The sequence below is a fragment of the Lepidochelys olivacea genome (assembly GCF_965140295.1).
Source record: "Lepidochelys olivacea isolate rLepOli2 genome assembly, chromosome: 4".
NCBI lineage: Eukaryota > Metazoa > Chordata > Testudines > Cheloniidae > Lepidochelys > Lepidochelys olivacea.
The window spans coordinates 101,529,036-101,541,060 of NC_140414.1; positions in this window are offsets into that span (position 1 = coordinate 101,529,036).

Consider the following 12,025-nt stretch of genomic DNA (forward strand, 5'->3'; position numbering starts at 1 on the left):
CAAATGCAGAGATCCATTTGCAGTATACTTTGGGTACAGTCTCTGCACCCCTGCTTTGCTTCTCCATCAGCACTGAGTTAAGCAAAGTGCCTTTCACTGGCTCTCCAGTGCTGATTTCACACTTAGTGAACAAATAGCATTTAGTTTTGTTTGTACTTTTGGAGTTTTACTGACACACCAAGTGACAAGGCCAGGGACCCCTGGCTGTGTGAAAGAGGAATGTGATTGTTTCATTTAGAAGGACTTTGCTGCTGGCCTGGGGCAGCTAGGCCCAGGCACTTTGAAGAAGCCAGCTGGGAGAAGCCAGCTTGGGGCCTGTCCACTTACAGCTGGGCTTGAATACCCCAGAAGGAGACTGAATTCTTAGTGACCTGGCTGGAGGGCTAGGCCATGAAAGACCCAAATGGAGGTGATGGTCATCTCCTCCTGTTCAAGGGGAAAGCCCAGCAACCCTGCACCCAGCCACAAAGGGCCACAGCAGGTGAGTTGCTTCTGTACACATGGAGCTTGCTCTGGAGCAGGACTCTACAACAACTGTACCAAACATATGCTGCTGTCAATGCTATGTGAGAACACTGTTCTACTGCACCACCACCAGGGATTCTGTAAATTACAGGTAGGCACCTTGCCCACCACAGGATTAGAAACGCCCATCATCTCTCTAGAAATCAGAATTGCTGTGTGGGGTGTCAGTTAAGTTTTCTGGTCCAGGATATTGAATAGTCTTTTAGTCAGGGAGTCTGATCCAGCATCCTTTGCATAAAAAAACTCCTGCTAACCTCAGTAGGACTTTTGAGCATCTGTGAGTACTCAGTCTTGTGAGGGTTCCTCTTCTTTCTAAATGTATATTAGAATGACTTTGGTAAGAACTCTCTGAGACCTAAACCTTGAATATGTGCACTAACAAGTTTTATATGCAAAACTGAACAGTATGGGCCAAATCCTGCTATCACTGAAGTCAACAGGAGATTTGCCATTGACTTCAGTGGAACTGGGATTTGGCCCTATGTTAGCTTAAAAAAATAAATCAGATGAGTGGCTTCTGTTTGACTCTTTTCAGATTAATTGAAATAGAAGATGAAAGTATAATTATACTCTGATTCTTTCTTTGGATGTGTCCTTGCTTCTTGGAAGAACTCCAGCAGGTTTTGTTGAGGTTTTTCGTTCAAGTAACTTAAGATAGTTGCTGCCAGTGCTAAGGAAAGAGAAAAGAGGAAAAGACTGAACTTTTATGATATGAGGTTCCTTGAAAAGTATATTGTACATTATACTAATTGTGTGAGATTGTCTCTCTTTATGCTAAAGGAGTATCTCAATAAAGAGTAAGTTGTAACACATTTTAAAACATCACCTTTGAGTATTTACTTCAGCGGCTTTGAAAGAATTCTCTCATAGCCCCAGGTAAACAAGATACCGTTTAAACAAATGGACATGTATATAATGGGCCTAATTCTTAACTCCTGATTCAGACATAAGTTCCATTCTGTTCAGGGACCTAAATGAGAAATCTGGTGCAAAAGGCTAAACCCACCTCCCTATGTATATATTTACCAGTAGGCACAAGAAGGTCCATAAACCACTTTTTTAGGAAACTGCCCATGAATTTCACCCCCTTTTTTAGGGCCTTTGAATTTAACTGGAATTTTGTCTTTGAGTTCAATGGGGCCAGGATTTCACCCATTGAGTAAAATGGGAGTAGGGTCAGGGCCTTAAAGACGACAAATAGAAATTTGGGGGGGAGGGGAAATGTTTAAATAGCATGGGAGTATTAATATAAGCATATTAGTTAAATGCAGGAAGGAACTATTCTGGGAAATATTAATAAATATCTCTCGCATTAGAGGCTTGATCTTCTAGTTAGTGTATATATGGAACACCCATTAAAGGCAATGAAAGTTTGGTATACAGCAGCTTCAGTGCTGAGCCCTGAGATTATGAGAAACTAAATACCCTCAACTTTGAATGAAATACTAGCCCAATTGAAATCCAGGGCAAAGCTCCCACTGACTTCAGCAGAACCTGTATTATCCCAGAAAGTGGCAGGCTAAGTTTGATACGAAGTTCTAAACATTTCATGATGTATTAAAGAAGAATAAAAAGTACTAGGAACATGAGTGAGTCCACAGTTAAATCTGCTTCACCATTTCTTACTTGTTATGTGTCAGGAGCAATGTTCCCTCTAATTTTTGACAGGCCGTGTGCGCAAAAAATTTCTTCTGTGCAAATTATTGTGCTGTACCAATTTTTGTGCGCATGGAGTTTCGCCGTGTGTGCAGTGTTTAGGATCTGTGTGCGCACGCCCATGCACACAGCTTAGAGGGAACAGTGGTCAGGGGTAATGTTAATTAAACACTCTAATCTCTTTGCATTCTTCTTCCTTCTGAACCTTTTCGTGTTCGGCTTCTAATTTAATTCTTCTCAAGTTCATTAGTTGTGGTCAGCAGCTCTGCTCTACTTTTGCCACCATGTGATAGCACAGAAGTTTACTTGAACTTCATCATTGGTTTTCTCTAGCAATTTGATATTTTATTTTAATTACCAGAAAAAAGGCAACAAGTTGTCACAGGAACTCTTGTCAGCAGCTTTAGTGCATTTTAAAGACTGTTAGTCCCACTGGCATAGGTCAAAGGGCAAAATAAGTTCTATGATGTATTTTCAGTTAACCTTCATGAAATATTGAGCCAACAGTTTGAAATGTAGGTATCCAAATCCATTTTTAGAGCACTTATTACCAAAAAAAGTGGCCTGATTTATCAAAGGTTCCCAGCAGCCACAGCTGCCAATGAGGTCAGTGGGATTCCTCACAGTCGTAAGAACTGTTGTCAGTGCTGCTGAGTGTGTGTATCTGTGAATTGCTCCTGTGCTGTTTGTGCAGCTTTGGTGTTAGCTGCTTAGGTTTAGATGGAGCCTATCCTTCCTGCATCGTCTCCTTTCCCAAAAGGTTCTGCAGTTCCCAATTAACCTAAAAGCCTTCTCCCTACACCATCATCTTACCCTGGACTTTAATCTCTTACCTAGCAGCCTAAATTTGACCACCTTTGTATTACCGTAGTGCCTAGCAGCCCTAGTCATGTATCTAGACTCCATTTTGCTAGGTGCTACACAAACACAAAACAAAAAATGCCACAGAGCCTCCAGATTAAGACCGGAGACAACTGATGGATACACAACGCTGGAGGAGGACAAGTAAACAATAAGACAATACTGGTCATCCTGATAAGTGGTGGTCTCGGCAGCCTAACTGATATCAATTCCCTTTGTCTATCTTGATAGAAGGGGTTTGTTGGTTCCAGCACAGCTGAGCTAGCCTTGACCCGGCACCCACTGAAGTCAGTGGTAAAGCCTCCACTCACTTCCAAGAGGCAAGGACTGCCTGGAAGCACTTGATACCATTATAAAAGGGCAGTGTAGCCCAATCCAGTTGGCTATATTATGTGTGACTGTTTCTGATATGATTCCTGTGCTTCTAAGCAGAGACTGCCTAATGTGGCCATAGCAGCAAAATCTACATTTGATAAACAACGAAATAAGAGGTATAACTGATAGGAAGAAATCACACAATAAAAAGTTTAAAAAAAACCCAAAACTACTATTGCAGATGATTCCAATGGTCAAACAACTTGAGGCAGACAGGTGGTGGTGCAGACATGAAACATGCCCTTGGCTTTGTCATGGAGTCATCAATTGGCAATAATCATTGCCAACTCTTGAATGCAAGTGCCCCTCTCACCAATCCCCCACCTTTGAATTTCACAGGGGTTCCAAAGGCAGCAAACAAAGACTGGGACTGTGAGGAGGAGATAAACCACTTGTATAATTCTATGAAACAAGGTGGCTTGGCCCTTAGAAATGTGTTCAGGGAAAGAGTTTGAGCAGTCTTCCAATCCCCCCTGTCCCTCCCCACCCAAAAAAAAAAGCAGATATAAAGGAACTAGAGTTGAATAGGACTCGGTCAGAGGTTGTGTGTATGTGCACATGCTGGCTGAGATGACATTTGGCCTATCCTAAGAATTACTTTGCTGTATGTGTGAGGGTATAGAACCATAGAAAGGTAGGGCTGGAAGGGACCTTGAGGGGTCCTTTAGTCTAATATATTTTGAGATGGGACTATAATAGATAAAGTGCTATAGACCCTAATTATTTCTTTATCTATGCTTAGTTTTCTTTCCAAAAAAGGAAATAACTATTTTTAAAGTTCAAAGCTTCCTGACTACTTTTGAAGTCATGTCAACATGTTCTTAGGGAAGGCTATGATCTGGGCTGCTGTCCCCCAGGATTAAAAGTAAATTAATGAAAAATCAGTGTGGTGCTTCCAGCAATGTTGCTTTCAGTTTTTGTTTGTGATTCGCTATCTTCTGTGTGCATGCAGGGGAGGTTGGGGGTGGGTGGGAGGAGAGGCAAAAAAAAGCTAACACGGTAAAGTACAGGCATGTCCTCCATATCTGAGCTCCAGTAATAGAAACTGAGGCCCTGATGCAACAAGGTATTCTGTGAAAACAAAACACCTTGCAAAATCAGCGCCTGAGTGAGGATTAGCAGCCTGAAATGTAAGAACCTGGCACAGAGCTCCATTAACTAGAGTGCTTTGGGCTTGAAAATGTAAAATAGTTTTGAATTTAGATGTTTTGGTTTTCCCGCCTTTCTAGAGGGCACAAAGCTAGTCAGGTTTCAAAATCGTATTTTACATGCAATTATTTACTGCTGAACTAACTTTGTTCTTCCCTGTTTTTCAATACAGATAGCTGAAGGGAAAACAAATTAGACCACTGTTCAAAATAGGTTTCACTCTCACTGTGAAGGTAAGTTACACCATTAAATCAAGAAGCAACTATCCCACATATATTTTAAAAATAAAGGAAAATTAAATAACTTTTAGTTTGTGCATGCTTTTTTTACTAGTGCTTATCTCTTTTTTTGACCTAACAATCTGCCAAACATGTTTAATTATGCCCTTGCTCCAGAGTTTTATCTGCATATTCTATGGAATGTTCACTGCTCAGACATTCTACATCCTGAAGTGATTGGAGGGATTACTGTTGAGTGATAGACATCAGTTTCTTCCCCCTACTATGAGCATAGCATTTCCATTCCCTGACAGACAGAGGAGTCTATAATATATCATGTTTGTCTCCTCTGTTGGGTTGTATATTTGCTGACATCCATGAGATAATTATCATATTGCATTATTATAGCTGATCAGAGATAGTAAAATTCAGTTCAGGTATAAAAGTATATGAAAACTGTCTTAAATCTTCATACTTTGCCTTATAGGAAAGTATGGCTGTTGGAAACCTCTGGTTCTAAGATGGTGCTTAGATATCACAGTACTAGATTAACTGTAAGAAGCTAAATCTCTAGCAATAGAAAGCTAAACATCTGAAAAGGACTTAAGTTTGGAGATTGTAGAAAGAGTCTCTATTTAGTTACAAAAAGAAAAGGAGTACTTGTGGCACCTTAGAGACTAACAAATTTATTTGAGCGTAAGCTTTCGTGAGCTACAGCTCACTTCATCAGATGCGTTCAGTGGAAAATACAGTGGGGAGATTTATATACATAGAGAACGTGAAACAATGGGTGTTACCATACACACTGTAACAAGAGTGATCACTTAAGGTGAGCTATTACCGGTGGGGGGGTGGGAACCTTTTGTAGTGATGATCAAGGTGGGCCATTTCCAGCGGTTGACAAGAACGTCTGAGGAACAGTGGGGGGTGCGGGAGTGAAATAAACAAGGGGAAACAACTATTTACAACTATTTCCCCTTGTTTATTTCACTCCCGCACCCCCCACTGTTCCTCAGACGTTCTTGTCAACCGCTGGAAATGGCCCACCTTGATCATCACTACAAAAGGTCCCCCCCTCGCTTGCTGGTAATAGCTCACCTTACCATACACACAGTAACAAGAGTGATCAGGTAACACCCATTGTTTCATGTTCTCTATGTATATAAATCTCCCCACTATATTTTCCATGGAATGCATCCCATGAAGTGAGCTGTAACTCACGAAAGCTTACGCTAAAATAAATTTGTTAGTCTCTAAGGTGCCACAAGTACTCCTTTTCTTTTTGCGAATACAGACTAACATGGTTGCTACTCTGAAACCTATTTAGTTATAGTTTGTCTCATTTCCTTCCTAATTTGCATTCTCCTTCACATTCCAACCTCCATCAGCGAAGAGAAAAATAATGTGCCGTTTCCTTTTTTAATCATACTTTAAGTTGGGCAGTGAATGGTGGGGCTTTAATTAGGGAGAGATGGGAAGACCAGCCATTCAACTGCTGAATATTGAAAAGGTCAAAGTACTATAGTACACTACTATAATTGATGGATTGTCTCAGATACTCTAAAGATTAGCACACTTGTGGGGGAAAATGTTAACTCTTTGGAAAAAGTCAGAAAATTAACAAAGTTATTCACATTTGGCTGAGATGAGTGTTCTGAAAGATCTGTTTTGCTCTTTCACTTTACATGTGCATGGATACTTAAATACACAGAGCAGACAACAATATACATTAATTATCTTCATAGTGCTTTACAAAAATGAATGAATTAATCCACAACTTTGTTAGGTAGTTTAAGTATTTTTCCTGTGTTATAGGTGAGAAATGGAGGCAAAGGGTGAAATCTTAGCCCCATTGATAGCAAAATTCCTTCAGTGGGGCCAGGATTTCATCCACAAAGTTTGTAGTTTATACATGGCTAAAGAGAGAGTCTGTGAATTCCAGTGCCAGAATTTGAACTCAGAACAGAGCCCTACTTTCTTCACACCATTAAACCCTGTGTCTCACATAGTGCACTTGAACCTCAAATACTAAATTTTATATTCGTGGGCCATTCCTCTCTCAAGTGCACAATTATCCATGCCTTTGCCTCTTCATGATCAGAATGCTGTTACGTGAGTGCATTCAGAATCTGAAACAAGTGCGGAATGCTGTGGAGTTGCTCTTTGTGAGCACAATAACCAGTGTTCTGGGATCTACACTGGATGCCAGTGAGCTTCCAGGGGCAATTCCAGGTGTTGGTTTTAACCTATAATTCTTAAAAATGGCTTAGAAACTGATTACTTGAGACAGCACCTTTCTCCCCATGACAGACTGCTACAGTTGAGCAGCTGAAATGCTTGAGCTAGAGTCTCATTAATATAAACAAGAGGGAGCTGCTGGGAAGTTGTTCTCTGGGCGGCAGGGAGAGGGGGCAGGCAATCTGCCTCCTCTTCATAGCTCACTCCTCTTTTGGTCTGCCAGCGCCTGCATTTAGGTTTCCAGTCCCTCTGAACAGTCCATTTCTTTTCTCAGGTTCTTGAGGAGGGGAGCTAAGGTTGGGAGGTAGGGGTTTGTGGATATGAATGGGCAGTCCTTTGTATTGTGCTGGATGGAGTGTATGGTTTTTAAAGTATTAGAGGCACCCAAACTACAGGAGAAAGGCTTCTACTTTTCTTTAAACAAAATTGAATAAGTAAATATTATGCTAACCATTTTTAAACTGAACTTTCTGTTGGAATCAATAGGGATGATGCCAGAAAAGCTGATGGCTCAATATAGACCGTGGTTAGGCAGTAATCCATGGACCCAGAAGGTATACGAATGACAAATGTAACAAAATACATATCAAAACCAGTAAGACACTGTAATCTTCTCCTGTGTCCTTCACATTAAAAAATATAGTAGCATGTGCACTTACATTACAGAAACTAGCCCTGTAAACTTATTCTGGTCCCTTTACTTTGCTGTAGGCAGAGGCCAGAAAGCCACCAGAACTCCCCATCTGAGGATTCTCTTGGTGTGGGAGAGACCCCATTTGGCATATAGATAGCATTGCTGTCTCCTACATCAGCCCTTCCATTGTTTCCCACGTAGAGTCGTGTTGGAGGCCTGGCCAGAGTAATACTGTACTTTGACACTCTTTAGATAGTGGGCAGCCCCTTGGAGGACATAGAGCAGCCCCAAGGCAGCTCTAATCCATGACAAGGTTGGCGTAAGCATAGAACAACTTTCAGAATCAGCATGATACGCCTGGCTGTTTTGTGCCCCCATCTCAACTGCCTCCCATGGATGGCACAGCTGAGAATCTAGGTCTTGTACTCCACATCTTACTAGATTTACTTTCCCAGTGCTTCTGTTTTCCATACCTGTCTACTCCAGGTCTCACAACAGTGACTCTCCTTCCAGAATTTAGCCCCACTATGACAGGCAGAATGGGGAGACCACTTTATATCTTCTTACATTAGACTCCTATTGTTGGAAATTTCAAACTAGACTTTAACACATTTCACTAACTTCCATTTAAGTGAAACAGCTCAACTCCTATAGGGATATTTTTAATACAGCAGTACTAATTAAAAACTTTGTGGTGGTTGAGCAACTGCAATAAACAATAATTAAGCACAGAAAATCTGAATCTGATTAGTGGCATAAGCGCATTACTACATTATCATATTCAACATGATTGATTGACACCCTCTCTCAGCCTGCCCCCTTCCCTGTGCCTTTTGTATGTATCGTTAACCTGACTCTCATGGAAGATGTACTCTGGAAAATCAAACCTTTTAACTTCAAGCAACAAATAACATTTTAACATCAAACGTCTTGTTTCTTCATATTGCCAGCCCTGTGGATGGAGAAGTCACCCCAATAAAACAGCACTGACTATACATATGGAAAGGGAGAAATGTCCAAAAGAAAATGAAAGTGTCTAAAATGCTGTGTTAAAATTTCATTTGACAAAATAAGATTTTGAAATATCAACATGTCCTTGTAGGAGCAGTACTACAGCAGTCGTTTTCTCAGTGATGCTTAGCAATACCATGGAGTCTCCAATAACACTGCACAGAAACTACTGATGAATGTTGACCAGTCAACACCTGCTGCCCCCACAGAAGGATACGGGTTGCTAGGTCTGTCCTCAGTCCAGGGAACTCGGCCTGGGTGTTTTACCCCTTTCTGCTATTGGTGCTAGGTCAGCAGCCAGAATCAGTCTGTGCCCCACAAGGAATCTAGTCCTGTGCCCAGGAGAGGAGGGCAGGGTTCCTGCCCCAGAGATCTCCCAAGAACAAGGAGAATAGATATATCTACTCTGGTTTGTTAGTACCGAGAAGGCTCATCACACTTTGAGTCACATTGATCCTCAAGATAAACACCCACCATTTGAAATTTAAGCTTGGAAGGTTCAACAAGCACTCTCAGAATGTAACTTCATGCCATGTTGAGAATGTGTTGCCTATGGACAGGTTGGGCAAGAAATTGGATCTTTGTTGCTGGAAGTCTTCTGTCTTGCTGTTTTTCTGATGTAACCCGATTCCAGTCTTCATTTGCTCCATATTATTGGGGGGGGGTGGTTTGGGGAGTTATGGTTGGCCATTAGCCTTGAAGGTAAAGGTGATATCCTGCAATCAGAGGTCTAGACTGTAGCACTGATGTCCGTGCTCTTAATTGCTTGGCAGCCACATCGCAAATACTTCTGAATGTTGCAATTTCTTCAAGCAAGAAAATGAGCAGGATAATTTGGCTGAGACTAGTGTCATTGTAGTTCAATAGCCTCATCAAGAGATCTTAGAGTGGTTGCAGGCTGTCCACAAGACTGCAGCATGGTGGTATTAGATACAGATTAACCTTCCCCTATCATCTTTCTGCAGCACAGGAAACTCTAACTTTTTCTCTTTTGCCTCAAGTGTTTCAAGCACAGATATTGCTAATAGTAAAATGTGTCTTTATCAAACCCAAAGCTTTTTAAAAGGCCCTAACTTGTTAAATAGACTTTACTTTTTAAATTTAGCTGCTGTTGATGGGATGTTAAAGGTCGCAGAGAAGTCTAACACATGCTTAAAGCTATCTGCACTGTACAATTGTGTTCATGTGGTACATAAATATTTGAATTTGTATTTAGTTATGCAGCAATGGCCAGGCTTTAGAGAGGTGTGATAATTGAAGGGCGGGGGGGGGCAGGAAGAGGGGTAGCTCCCTTTTATGGAGACCCAGCCAACGGGGATTTTGTAGCTGTTCTCTTACTTTACCTGTAAAGCGTTGAAAAAAAGCTCATAGGTAAAAGGAAGGGAGAGGGCACCTGATCATAAGAGCCAATGGGAGGGCTAGAACTTTTTAAAATTGGGAGAAACTTTGTCTCTCTGCTCTCCCAGAGAGGAGACACAGAGCAGCAATGCTGTAAGAAGCTTTAAGTCACGTATAAAAAAATCATCAAATCATACCTAGAAACTACTTATTTAAAACTCCAGATATGTAAGCAGATCAGGAAATGTCTGGAAAGATGCAATTAGGTTTCTCTTTTTATTTTTGTATGGCTTGTGGACTTCTCTGCTAACCCCAGTTGCTTTTGTTTTGCTTGTAACCTTTAAGCTGGACCTCAAGAAAACCATTCTTGATACTTAATTATATTTGCTCTTTTAAAATCTAGCAATAGCCTATGTTCCAGATGTACTTTTTCTTTTGTTAATAAAATTTACCATTTTTAAGAACACGATTGAGTTTGAGTCCTAAGAGGTTTGTGCATATGTTTAATTAGGTGGTGACAAAGGTGATTTCCTTTGTTTTCTTTCTCAGCTCTTCCCTGGAGGAGGGGTGGGGTGAAAGGGCTTGAGGGTACCCCACAGGAAGGAATTCCCAAGTGCGCCTTTCTGGGTCCAAAGGGCTTTTTTGCACTTGGGTTGTGGCAGCATCTACCCATCCAAGGTCAGAGAGAAGCTGTAACTTTGGGAGTTTAATACCAGCCTGGAATGGCCAGTATTAAATTTTAGAATTCGGGCCCCCACCTTCTGAACTCTAAGTGCCAGAGTGGGGAATCAGGCTTGACAAGGGGAGGGGGGGGGGGAAGATTTCTGCAGCCAATAACTCTCTTCTTCAAAGCTTAAGTAACAGACACCAATTTTTACTTTATTTGCCTGATTCTGGACATAGCATCAGGGATGCAAAGTACCAACAATATTATGCCACTCTTTGCTAAACTTTGGTTAATGTTCTCTAATCTGCAGAGCCCGTGAGAGTAGAGCTGAGAGCAGTGGCTGGCTAGCCTTTATCAGAAATCATGAAGATTAATGTGTTTTCCATTGTGAGACATTTTTGAACATTTGGCTCGGGAAATACTGTTACTGAAAAGAAAAGGAAAATATATGAAAAATATGACTAGGTAGTATGGTATTCTGATACAGTAAAATCAAACCACACAACTTGTCTGCACTCCCACCCCAGACTTTGACAGGGTGTAAGTGAAAAACAGAATTTGGACCTACAAGTACAATAGTACTAGAGTACCACAGTGTAACTAATGTATCCATTTTGACCTCTGTCATACTCAGACAGAAAATTATCTGCTATTAACACACCCACTTTATGTATCCTGCTTCCCAAACAAATTTGATTTAATGTGAATGTAGGATGGGGTAATTTGACTCTCTGCAATCACAGCAGACAGCTGTGAGTGATACAAGACATGAAAATGAATAATCCCTGCCTGGCTCACTGGGAATAGAGGGTGCTGTGTAGTTATGCTGTGATGTAGACATAACTACCACGTATTAGATACAGCAGCATAAATCTTTAATTCTAATAGTGTTATCAATTATTCTACAAAATAGGAGATCTCGCCTCTTCCTCTATTCTCTGTCACTGTGGTTAATTACACAATATTCCCAGTCATCCAAACTCAAAGCCTGAGTGTTACATTTTACTACTTTCCTGTTCCACTCATGTCCAGATTGCTATATCCTGCTGGTTCTACTTCTGTACAATGTCTAAGATGCATACTTTCCCCTCTTTCCCTATAACCACCACTCTGGTTCAAGCCTATGTCATCTCAGCTTCCTCCTCCTTTATGGTTTCACTGTCTCACAATGCACCCTTCAAGTTTATCCAAAGCGTCCCTCATCCATCTACCCTTTTTGAATACTTGCACATTAGCTTCCACTTTCTTTACCTAAATTCCCCTTCTAGGTCCTGCCCAGTTCTGTATCTGGCTATGTTCAGCTCTCTTTTCTCCTGCTTGTGACATGCACTCTGCCAACCCAACATCCCTTTT